We start from the raw sequence: 13122 nt of genomic DNA on the forward strand, positions 1-13122 counted from the left end.
TACTTATTTGGAAGCTGATTGGGATTTCATAGAATCTATTGATCAATTTGGAAGTAGTTGACATTTTAACAAAACTCAGTCTTACAGAAAAATATAGTATTTTTCTCCATTTAATTTCACCAGTAATATCTTGTTGTTTTTAATATAGATTTCTTGCAATCTTCTGTTAGATTTATTCCTAGACTTTTATATATTTGTGCAAATGTAATATTTGATTTTTATTTCCACTTGTTATATACACATACTTTTTGTATATGGCCTATAATGAAAAGAAGAAACACAGACAATATTCAAGCTTAGCTGAAATTGGGCATCTATGTATTACTTCAAATGTGAAGTAGTGATTGAAGAAATAATGTATTGAATAACTCTGTTGCACAGTATTGCTTTTTAACATTTTAACTACTAACATTGTGTTTTTTAAATTTAATTTTATTTTTTAAATTGAAGTATAGTTGCTGTATAATACTATATAAGTTACAGGTATACAGTAGAGTGACTCCCAATTTTTAAAGGTTATACCCCATTTATAGTCATTATAAAATACTGACTATATTCTCCATGTTGTACGATATAGCTTATTTATGCCTAAGTTTGTATTAAACAATAACATTTAAATAACAATGGTAATAATTTTAAAATAAAAATGTGGATTAAATTTTCAGGTTTATTTTTATACCCTAGATGGGTGTTTTCTTAATTTTTAACTTTGATGGCAGTGTCACAGAAAAGCTGATGTAATACTCATCTGTTCAATGCACTTCTCATTTTCACCTGACACAAAATCATTAGACCCCAAAATGATTTTATTATATTCATACTCTCTAACCATGCATACTACTGCTGTGTAGTACTTCCATCTTATTCCTATATCTTAAATATCAGTCATTATTAAAAATATTATTTATTTCCTTGCTTACTATAGAATTTTGCATACTATTCTTTTGTTAGGTCTAATATTATATTTAATAATTTCCTCATCACCTGTTACATCTAATGTTCAAATTGTATTTGGGCTTTAATTTCAATGAGTGCACTTTTATTCGGAGAAGGCAATGGCACCCAACTCCAGTACTCCTGCCTGGAAAATCCCATGGATGGAGGAGCCTGGTAAGCTGCAGTCCATGGGGTCGCTAGGAGTCAGACACGACTGAGAGACTTCACTTTCACTTTTCACTTTCATGCATTGGAGAAGGAAATCGCAACCCACTCCAGTGTTCTTGCCTGGAGAATCCCAGGGACGGGGGAGCCTGGTGGGCTGCCGTCTCTCTGGGGTTGCACAGAGTCGGACACGACTGAAGCGACTTAGCAGTAGCAGTAGCAGCACTTTTATTACTGTTCTATTTGTTTCTTTTCCTTTTTAAAAGATTTTATTTTGACATTATTAGAAAAAGTTGCAAGGATAGTACAAAGAATTTTTATAAATCCTTTACCTAGATTCATCAAATGTTAATAATTTATCAAATGTACTTTCTTTTTCCTAATATAGACAGATTAACATATGTATAATTTTTTAAACTATTACAAATGAATTTTAGACAAGATAGTCCTTTACCCTTAAAAACTTCATTATGCATTTTCTGAAAACTGGGACCTTCTCTTTCCTAACCATGGAATAAATATAAAATCAAAGTTGAAAGTCTTGTTTAATCTAAAGATCTTGTTAATGCTTTGCCAATTGTGCAAACACTTTATTTCAAGAAAAATACATTGTATTCAGTTGACATGTCTCTTTAGGCCTTTAATATGGATTGAGTTTCTCAATCTTACTTTATTTTTCATTTCACTGACATTTAAAATAAATCAGGTCAGATATTTTGCAGAAAGTGAGTCGCTCAGTCTTGTCCAACTCTGTGACCCAGAATTCTCCAGACCAGAATACTGGAGTGGGTAGCCTTTCCTCCCCAGCGGATCTTCCCAACCAAGGGATAGAACCCAAGTCTCCGGCATTGCGGGCAGATTCTTTTACCAGCTGAGCCACAATGCCCCCTCGATTTGATTTTGTCTGATGTTTCCTGAGAGTTAAAATTTAGATTATGTATTTTTAGCAGGAATAACACAAAAGTGAGGTTGTGTCCTCTGCACTTCATCATACGGAGATGCACATGATGTTAAATGTCCTAATACTCCAAATGCTAACTATGATCAAATGATTAAGGACATGTCTCGTCAAGTTTCTCCCTTGTCAAGTTACTATTTTCCTTTTGTGTTACTCATCAAATGATTTCTTCTGTTTCCTTCTTTTTCATTACATTTGGCTGCCTTGAAAAGAAGAAGAAACTTAACATTTGAGCGGAAGAACAAGAACAGTTTGTCAGAGTCACAAAATTCTGAAAGACGACTTAAATTGTCTGGGAAAGGAGCCCCGGCATTGCAGGTAATTGACAAGCGCACAAACCACTGATGAAGAGTGCCTCTCGTCTACCTGTATCACAGACTCCTGAACTGAGTCATTTAGCAAGACAATGTTGATTTGCTCGCTAGTTTGACGATGCTTACTAGAATCTTATGGAATATCTCAGGCTCGACTCCCCGAAAACGGAGCAGGAAGCCACGATTTCAAGACCTTTACTTTTTAAAGTGAGGTATCTTTTCTGTGTGAGTTCTTTCAAAAAGGGCATAATTCTGTGGACAAGAAAATCTGAGGCGGGAGTTTAAGTTTTGTTTGTTGCCTGTGGAAGCAATTTTTTTTTTTTTTTTTAAGTCATCTCAGGACAGGAGCTAAGTGCATTTTGAGTGAGGGTCGGCCAAGCAGGACAAGTATTCAGGGAGTGAAAAAAAAACAAAAACACTCTCGTAGTCGGCAGGATTCGAACCTGCGCGGGGAGACCCCAATGGATTTCTAGTCCATCGCCTTAACCACTCGGCCACGACTACATCTGCTGAATAGAAGTGGAGTGACAGGAATCACGTGGCAAGCTAAAATATATATACACACACGCGCACAGAGGTACAAACACTTGTCCTCGGTGATCTTATTGGAAATGCTGAGGTGAAACGAGAATTAGGAAGGGAAGCTAACCTCTCGGAGGCCCCTGGAATCAAGGACACTGGAATGAGCCCTCATCGCGTGAGTATTAGCATTACCAGCAAACTTCAAATAACACTCCCGGGCGCTGCCTGCTCTAGGCATCCAGCCAGGCTCTTCCGGGCTTCTGCAATCGCCACCACCGGCATTAAATCTAGCCCATATCGAGGGGAAGTCAGGACCTAACAGTCTTCCAGTCCAGGATGTTCAGGCTTCCTGGAGTTCAAAGAAGCCCAATTCAATCCGAGGAGTTTGGGGCATAGGGCCTGTCTCTAGTTGTTTTATACCTGGCCCTGGGCTTACTTCAGTTCAGTTCAGTCGCTCAGTGGTGTCCGACTCTTTACGACCGCATGGACTGTAGCACCCCCAGGCTTCCCTGTCCATCACCAACTCCCGGAGCTTGCTCAAACTCATGTCCATCGAGTCGGTGATGCCATCCAACCATCTCATCCTCTGTCGTCCCCTTACTTAGGCTTACATGGGAGAGCAAAGAGTCGGACAGGACTGAGTGACTGAACTGAACTGAAGGGTGGGAGAAATTATTGGCTTGATGCGTGTGAACTAGATAATGGAGTGGTTCAGATAGCAGAAAGTAAACAACTCTGGTGTTTAATTTGGCCCTATGATTAAAGGGTAACAAATAGAGAAACACAGAAAGTAGTTTACATTTCTAGGCAAGTTGCCAAATGCTGCTGGTAGTGTTGGTCTGGGGACCACATTTTGAGAACTGCATGTTTTGGAGTATGCCATGCTTCTAGATGCAAATTGGCAAAACAAACGAGGACCCTCACCTTGTATTCCTCTGAGGAAAACCCCAGTGTCCATGACAATGCTTGTTAGCACAAAAGAACCAAACTAGAAGGAGTCTTATTTTCACCTTAGACAACTCTGAGAAAAAGCCTAGATCACACCTAGCTGCCAGGGAGCTAGGAACATGTAGTTTTAACCTTCTAGCCTTTGTAGTGCAGGAAAGTTCACCTGGAAGAGATGGAAATAGATAATTACTGGCAATCTACTATACCCTGTACAGACATTGAAATTGAAACCTCTGTCAAAAATGGAGGCCCTTCCCAGAGAACTAAAAGTAATGTGCCAGTACTGCACTGAGAGGAAGCTGATTGACACTGTCCTTAAAGTGGACCCCACAGTTCAGTTCAGTTTAGTCCAGTCGCTCAGTCGTGTCCAACTTTGCGATCCTATGATTTGCAGCTCTCCAGGCCTCGCTGCCCATCACCAACTCCCAGAATTCACCCAAACTCCTGTCCATCGAGTCGGTGATGCCATCCAGCCATCTCTGTCATCCCCTTCTCCTCCTGCCCCCAATCCCTCCCAGCATCAGAGTCTTTTCCCACAGTTAGTGACCAGCTTATCTGCCATCATCCCAAGAGATACTACCCAGATTCCCATCATTTATCACCTATTGTCTTTTTTTCTTATCGATTTTAAGGAGTTCTGTATATATTCTAGACATAAATCTTTCTCAGATACACTTCTAAACATCTCCCACTCTGTGCCTTTTCTCACTGTTAGTGATGTCTTTGGCTATGCTAAAGTTCTTAAGTTTAAACAAGTCAAAATTATCTTTTATGGTTATTGCTTTTTGTGGCCCTTAAACAGGAAATCCTTGGCAACCCAAAGTTCATGAAGTAGTCTCCTGTTTTCCTCTGTAAATTTGATTATTTTTACCTTGCACATTTAGTTCTTTAAGCCATCTTGAATTAGTTTAGGAGCTAGTGTACAGAAGGCAATGTCCACATTGTTTTCCTTTGTATATCCAGTTGATCCAGTACAACCTTTTTGAAAAATCTATCATGTTCTCCTTTGAATTGCAGTGACACTTTGTTAAATGTACATGGTCTTGTATCAGCATATCTATTTTGTTCCCTTTATCTTTATACCAATAGCATATTTTATTAATCAGTATAGCTTCAGAATAAAACTTGTGTGTGGTAGTAAAAAGTCCTCTGGATTTGTTCTTTCTTTGCAAGATTTCCTTGACTATTCTAGGTCCTTTCTATGTGTACATATATTTTAGAAACAGTTTTTCCATTCTATCAGAAGTCCTCTTTGAGAATTTTATTTCAAATCCATTGAATTTGAGACTTTCAATCAATGAATATATCTTTTCATTTATTTAGATATTATTAAAATTCTCTGCACAATGATTTGGAACTTTTAGTATAATCTTGCACATATTTATTACATGTATTATAATTATCATTAGGATATTGATAGTTTTCTTGCTATTACGTGACAAAAATTGTCCATTGTTGCTGGTATACATGAAAATATATAGTTGAATATAGGATTTTGTATCTGGCAATTTTGCTATTTTTACTTATTAATTCTACTAATTTGTAGATCTTAGGAGATTTTCCAAGCACTTATTCATATAATCTGCAAATAATGACAGTCCTATTTGAATAGAACTGATGCAAGATATTAATTTTCAATCTAAATATCTTTTAATTCTTTGTCTTGTTGCCTGGCCTAAGAATGCCCAATGCAATGTTGAATAACAGTGGTAATAGTGGTTATGCTTGTCCTGGCCTTTTACCGGGAGAAAGTGTTAAATATTTACCAGAGGGATTTCTCTGGTGGTCCAGTGGCTAAGACTAAGAGTTCCCAATGAAGGGGGCCCAGCGTCATGGAACTACACACTGCAGCTAAAGATCCTACATGCAACAACAAAGATCGAAGATCCTTCATGCAGAAACTAAGACCTGGCAAGCCAAATAAATAAACACTGGGGGGAAAAAAGACACAGTTTAAAAAAAATTTTACCACAATTAGGATGTTAGATGTAGGATTTTGTATATATGCATTATGAGATTAGGAAATCTCCTTTCTATTCCTAAACTGCTCAAAAATTTAATGATTGGCATTGAATTTTTTCAAATTTTTTGCATCTACTAATATGATTTTTTTCTCTTACATTTTGCAATATACTTAAAGTGATCAATTTTCTATACATTAAGCAGATTTCATATTACAAAAACAAGCATTACCTTTTTACTTTGATTCTTATCTTTATATATTACTAGATCTGATTGCTATTATTTTGTTTAGTGGTTTTGCATCTAGAAGGTTTATCACAAAGTTTTACATGTAACTCCTTCTCTAGTAACATCTTTGTCAGATTTTAATATGAAGATGATGTTGGCCTCATAAAAAGAGTTGAGAATTAAGCTAATAATTTAAAATGAGGCTGTTAAAATGGACACTAATTTAACCTCAGTATCCTGATAAGAAGAGGAAATGTGGGCACACAGAGATACCACAGATAAGCATGCACAGAGGAAAGACCCGGTGAGGACACAGAGAGAACATGACTATCTGCAAGCCAAGGGAAGAGGCCTCAGGAGAAACCAACCTGTTGCCATCTTGGACTTCCAGCAGAACTTCGAGAAAATGAATTTCTGTTGTTTAAGCCACTCAATCTGTGGTATTTTGTCATGGCAGCCATAGTAAAATAATACAAAAGGTAATTATGATTTTAATTTCTTTAACAAACTTTAAACTATCTAAACTTTTCATTTCCTTTTGTGTTTGCTTTGATAAGTTGTGTTTATATAGAAGCCTTTATCTTCTATTGACAAATTTTCCCCCCCCCGCAAACTATTCATTTTATCCTCTGACTCTAATCCTGATATTAGTAAGATTGTTAATATCGTCCTCTGTTTATTCTTATGAACTTTTTCTTTCTTAAAAACATCAGTCTTGATTTGGGGTAGCAATTTTACTAACTGAAAAGTGAATTTTTCCTTTGTTGATTTTGTCTATTTTTCCTTTCTTTTTCAGTGATTACAACTTTTATTCTCATTAGTTCTTTCCTTCTAACTTTTAGAGTTTAATTAACTCTAAAACCTAGCTAGGTTCTCAAGAGGAAATCTTAGGCCATTAAATTTCAATTTTTCTTCAAAAAGAAGATGACATTAAAGATCTTAATGTCTTAATTAAAGACTTTTTTTTGGTTAGTCTCATTGGGTTTATCTATTTTATCAGTCTTTTTGAAGAACCAACCTTTTGCTTTGCTGATTTTTTCTGATGTATATCTGCTTTTCATTGATTTCTGCACTTATTTTAATAGTTCCTTCTACCTTTTGCATTTAAGTTCCCAGTTTTTTATAGCTTCTTGAGTTAGATCACTGATTTTCAACCTTTCCCTTGTTCTAATACATGGTATTAAAGATAAAAATTTCTCTATAAAAATAGCTTTAGCTACATCAGACAAATTATGATGTATCATATTTTTATTTTCATTCAGCTCAAAGTATTTTAAAATCTCTATTGTGTTTTCTTTTTTGTTCAATGGGCTATATAGACCTATATTGCTTTCTTTCTAAACATTCAGAGTTTTCTGGTAGTCTTTCTGGAATATACAAAGACTGAGCCATTGTTATGGTCGGTCTATGTTAGGTTCTTTTTACTCTGAAAACACAGACCTTACTCTTTGTTTGGTCCTTACAGCTGGGTTTGTCCCTTACTGCTTAAAAGATATGCTTCTGAAGTCTCAAATGACAGAGTTTATTAACTGGGAGAGGCATGAACTTTAACCTCTGTTTCTCAAAAACTAAGCAGCTGATGAATCTCTACAGATTTTTAGCCTTCCAGCTTCTCTCTCCTACAGAGTTTTGGAACTTTTCTTGTGCGTTGGAAATTTAGGAATCAGTCAGTACTGTAAGGATAATTTATACGTAGAAGTTTGAATTCCGTCTCTGTGGTTCCCTCATCATCTAAATTTTGACCTGCAGGTCCTATGGATTTTGGTAGCCAAACACTGATGAGTGTCTCTTCAGTTCAGCGCAATTGCTTTTTCCACCTAAAGTCTATTCTATTGATAAAATGCTGCAAAACAGATTGTGTCCCTCAAGGGCAAGCTCTTGTACAACTCATCATGTGTTTCCCTTCTCTCAAGGATGTGGCCCTTCAAGCCATGCGTGTGTTGATTGCTCATCAGTGCCTTTATAGGTCTTATCTATGATCAATCTTTTTTCCTCTGTAAAAAATAAAGAATATTTTGTCTATGATGAAAAGAAGTAATAGACAAATGAGGGAAAAATGAGATTCAATGACAGGGAAAAGGAATGGATTTGACCAATCAACTGTGCAATAAAATTACTGAAGAAATTATCTACTGTCTGACGGTGCTGCACAATAATATTAACTTTTAAATCTGACTACCAAAATTTGATGACAAAATGTTAAAAATTAATTTCAAATTAAAATTTCAAAATTATTCTTATATCTTTCTATTTCTTCATTAAAAAAACAAACGCTGCTTGGTTTTGAACATGGCTCACAGAAATACTGATTTTAACACTCATCCCTTCAGTTCAGTTCAGTTCAGTCGCTCAGTCGTGTCTGACTCCTTGTGACCCCATGAACCACAGCATGCCAGGCCTCCCTGTCCATCACCAACTCCTGGAGTTTACCCAATTCATGTCCATTGAGTCAGTGATGCCATCCAACCATCTCATCCTCTGAGATGGTTCTTCTCGTCGCCGCCTTCTCTTCCTGCCCTCAATCTTTCCCACCATCAGGTCTTTTCAAATGAGTTAGCTCTTCGCATCAGGTGGCCAAAATATTGGAGTTTCAGCTTCAACATCAGTCCTTCCAATGAACACCCAGGACTGATCTCCTTTAGGATGGACTGGTTGGATCTCCTTGCAGTCCAAGAGACTCTCAAAAGTCTTCTCCAAAACCACAGTTCAAAAGCATCAGTTCTTCTGCACTCAGCTTTCTTTATAGTCCAACTCTCACATCCATACATGACTACTGGAAAAACCATAGCTTTGACTAGACAAAGCTTTTTAATATGCTATCTAGATTGGTCATAACTTTCCTTCCCAGGAGTAAGCATCTTTTACTTTCATGGCTGCAATCACCATCTTCAGTGATTTTGGAGCCCCGCAAAATAAAGTTTCTCACTGTTTCCATTGTTTCCCCATCTATTTGCCATGAAGTGATGGGACCAGATGCCATGATCTTAGTTTTCTGAATGGTGAGCTTTAAGCCAACTTTTTCATTCTCCTCTTTCACTTTCATCAAGAGGCTCCTTAGTTCTTCTTCACTTTCTGCCATTAGTGTGGTGTCATCTGCATATCTGAGGTTATTGATATTTCTCCTGGCAATCTTGATTCCAGCTTGTGCTTCCTTCAGCCCAGTGTCTTTCTCATGATATACTCTGCATATAAGTTAAATAAGCAGGCTGACAATATACATCCTTGACATACTCCTTTTCTTATTTGAAACCAGTCTGTTGTTTCATGTCCAGTTCTAACTGTTGCTTCCTGACCTGCATACAGGTTTCTCAAGAGGCAGGTCAGGTGGTCTGGTATTCAGCAATGGTCCAAATATGTATCATGTTTTCAGTGTACATTTAATTCTAACCTTATTCAACATTATAAGGGAACATAGAACAATTGGATATGGCCACACCTTCCCATCACACATGTTATTGCTGTTTTGAATTATAGCATCATCTTATTTTCACATCATAAAATGTAGTTATTATTAAAAAATGTTGTTTTAGGTATGCTCTCTCTATTTAGCTTTTCTCATGTGTTATGAATGTCCTTGCTCACTACAGCAGTTTGTATCACATTCCTTCATCCGTCACATTCCTTCATCCGTTCTAAACTCTCATTCATTAATTTACTTCTTATTTCTTTCATATCTACGGTTCAAATTGTGTATCTATGCTTTTAAGTGTCAGTGAAAGTATTTTTCAGTTATGGTTTTATTACTTTTTTAACTTTTTATTTTAAAATTATTTAATTCTGAAATAATTTCAGATTGACAGAAAAGTTACAAGAATGCAGACAATTCCTGGCTACTCCAGTCCCCAAATGTTAGCATTTGTATTACTGTATTTTCCTTTTCTGTCTGTATCATATACAAGGGAGAAAAGTATACACACACACATATATATTTTTAAAACATACACTCTTAAAACTATATATGTCTTAAAGTACATATATACTCATAATATTGTATATTATACATTTACATAAAATAAAAATGTAATCTTCACCTGTCACGAAATGGGCTGGATCACTTGGTAACTGCGGCGAGGGCATCCTCTCTTCATATTACTTACTGAATTCCAGTCCTTGAGAGACAACGCCCAATGTGTAGGAGAATCGAACCTCGGTCTCTATCAGGATAGGTAGAGACGCACACTACAGCACTAATGTGGAAAGCCAGTATGCTACTCTAGAGGAATCTCCATACAATTGCTCACCGTTGTCTTTATTAATTCACTGTGCAAACTACCCTTCCTGCTATCGACTGTACATCGTGCGATTCAATGTCCGAGCCAAATATATCCATGTCTAGCCTTGAGTCCATTCCAGGTCCTCCCTCACTTCCTAGAACTGGCAGCACAGTGGGACGGCCAGCGATGGTGCTCTGTGAGAACTTAACGATAAAAGACAAAAAGGAAGAATAAAAGGTACTCTGTCTCGATAGCTGCCTTTTTGGTGCACTGATTCCTATCTACACGCAAGGCCATGACCTGAATTTGGAGAACACTGGAAGTAGTTGCTAAAAGGGTATCTGTTGACTGCAGGGAGATTTCTAAGTTTGCAGAGAGATTCCTAAGTTTCCAAGGCAGAGTCGAAGTAAAAACACTGCCTTGGAAAGGTATGTACTTCCGTAGCTTGTCCTAACAACCTTTAAATTTTTAAGTACACATCGTAGTCGGCAGGATTCGAACCTGCGCGGGGAGACCCCAATGGATTTCTAGTCCATCGCCTTAACCACTCGGCCACGACTACACGTGTAGCAACCTCTCCGTTTAAATCCTTAAGTAGAAATTTCACTGGCCGATGTCAGGAAAGAACAAAAATGACCTTGGTGCAAGAAAACGTATTCTTGCAAACTGAATAGAAACCCACAGGTGAAATGCAAATTTGGCATGGAGATCAAATTCTCTGGGCACCTGTGGGAACAGAGAGCACTAGAAGGGGAGTCCTCACTGCATCAGCACTAGCTTTTCGAGTTGTCAGGAGTTAAATAGACCTGATAGGTGTAGCTTTTGTTTGGAACTTCCTTGCAGGCACTGAGGCCCCTTGAAGAACGCTAGTGGCTTTCAGGGAGGGGCTCAGTTCACTGATTTATGTGCTAAGTAAAAAGTGAGGGAAATGATGCACAAAGGCCTCCTTGCATCCCACTTGTTCTGTGTCCCTAAGTGCCTCAGCCTACATCAATCCTAAGGGAACGCCAATCCCATTGTGTTTGTACCTTGCTTTGTATTTCACTATATGCTTCCATGCTTCTGTCACGATAAGAATAAAATTTATAGATGGTTGGTGAGTTCCTGTCGCCCCTAGAACCTGGCTACCCTCTAAAAAGAAGATCTTAGTTTGATTTTTACCAAGATAGGAGTTCATTTTCTCAAATTTAACCAATGCAAGTATGTTTTCTTTTCCCCTTCTCGTTTTCCCATCTGAGTCAAAAGCTGCCAGTCACGAGTTTTCCTGGGCCAGTTCAGTGCAAACATTACTGTAAATGGCTTTTGTCTACTTCTCGGTGTTTTTCACTAATAATTTAAGAAAAGAGGAAAACAATCGCAAACAGAGAAATCACATCACTTAAATAGAGAAGTGAGGAGGAGGAACCAGAAAGGAGAGGGAGGAGAGGAAGAGAAGAGAATGAGGTAAAGGCAGAGAGACCTAAGATGTTCAGTGGTTTTATGGGAGACAACCTGTTCTGAAGGGACAGACATGAAGCAGTTTTGATAGAAATAATGCTAAAAAGATTGCTGTCCATAGTTTACACATAACATGTTATTTGGTGTACATATTTTTATCAAGTATATATATATTCTGTGAAGTCATTTGCAACATTAGCTTTGATTAAAATTAGGTATCAAAGAAAACCTTTGTGCTTAAAAATATATATATGCAAAATAGAAAGTAATTAGTGATGCATCTGAACCAAAATTATTAATCAACAGGTTAATTTAGGATAACAAGGAACAAGGATTGGACACAGCTGCAACTTTGTTTTCTGGACTTAAAAAAAAAAAAAAAGTAAGCATGTCAGAATGAATCTCAGCAAAGGAAGAGCCAGAGTTGAGTTGTAAGAAACAAAAAGTCTAGTTATTATTTTAAGCTGAAATTGGAAACAACCCCAAAGTCCATCTACAGTTCAGTTCAGTTCAATTCAGTTCAGTCGCTCAGTCGTGTCCGACTCTTTGCGACCCATGAATCGCAGCACGCCAGGCCTCCCTGTCCATCACCAACTCCCAGAGTTCACTCAGACTCACGTCCATCGAGTCAGTGATGCCATCCAGCCATCTCATCCTCTGTCGTCTCCTTCTCCTCCTGCCCCCAATCCCTCCCAGCATCAGAGTCTTTTCCAATGAGTCAACTCTTCGCATGAGGTGGCCAAAGTACTGGAGTTTCAGCTTTAGCATCAGTCCTTCCAAAGAAATCCCATGGCTGATCTCCTTCAGAATGGACTGGTTTGGGAGGGGGGTTTATGTTTGGGAATGCATGTAAGAATTAAAGATTTTAAAATTTAAAAAATAAAAAACTAAAAATAAATAAATAAATAAATAATAAATAAATAATAAAAAATAAAAAATAAAAAAAAAGAGGCTTTTTAGCTCCTCTTCACTTTCTGCCATAAGGGTGGTGTCATCTGCATATCTGAGGTTATTGATATTTCTCCCGGCAGTCTTGATTCCAGCTTGTGCTTCTTCCAGCCCAGCGTTTCATTAATTCATGATAATTAAACCAGTTGTCAAGTAGACTTGAAAGGAATTCTTATGGGAAACTCTGCTTATACACCAGAATTTCAGAAGCAGATTTGTAGGTTTGTATAAAACAGTTGTAATAAATTATTGTAAATTTGATGAAGTTAGGAAGACCAATTCTAATCATGAATTGCTTGTCTTACTAAGAGAAGTGTGAAATAAAAATATTTATGGGTAGATAAGAAAAATGTAAAGCAATTTTAAAGAAATTTATTTCCTAAAATTATATAAAAATTAATTTAATAAATAACAAAATATGACTTTAATAAGTACTTTTGTACTGATCATTTTTCATTGACTTAGAATACATTATATCCATTCCATTAAT

General features: G+C 37.1%; 2 non-coding genes across 2 annotated transcripts; both read right to left on the reverse strand.

The window, feature by feature from the left end:
• Window positions 1–2795: 2795 nt before the first annotated feature.
• TRNAS-AGA (transfer RNA serine (anticodon AGA)) lies at window positions 2796–2877 on the reverse strand. The gene has a single exon. It is a non-coding gene; the product is annotated as a tRNA-Ser (tRNA).
• Window positions 2878–10727: 7850 nt separating this feature from the next.
• TRNAS-AGA (transfer RNA serine (anticodon AGA)) lies at window positions 10728–10809 on the reverse strand. The gene has a single exon. It is a non-coding gene; the product is annotated as a tRNA-Ser (tRNA).
• Window positions 10810–13122: the final 2313 nt, after the last annotated feature.

Source organism: Ovis aries, chromosome 20 (assembly GCF_016772045.2).
Source record: "Ovis aries strain OAR_USU_Benz2616 breed Rambouillet chromosome 20, ARS-UI_Ramb_v3.0, whole genome shotgun sequence".
Classification (NCBI taxonomy): Eukaryota; Metazoa; Chordata; class Mammalia; order Artiodactyla; family Bovidae; genus Ovis; species Ovis aries.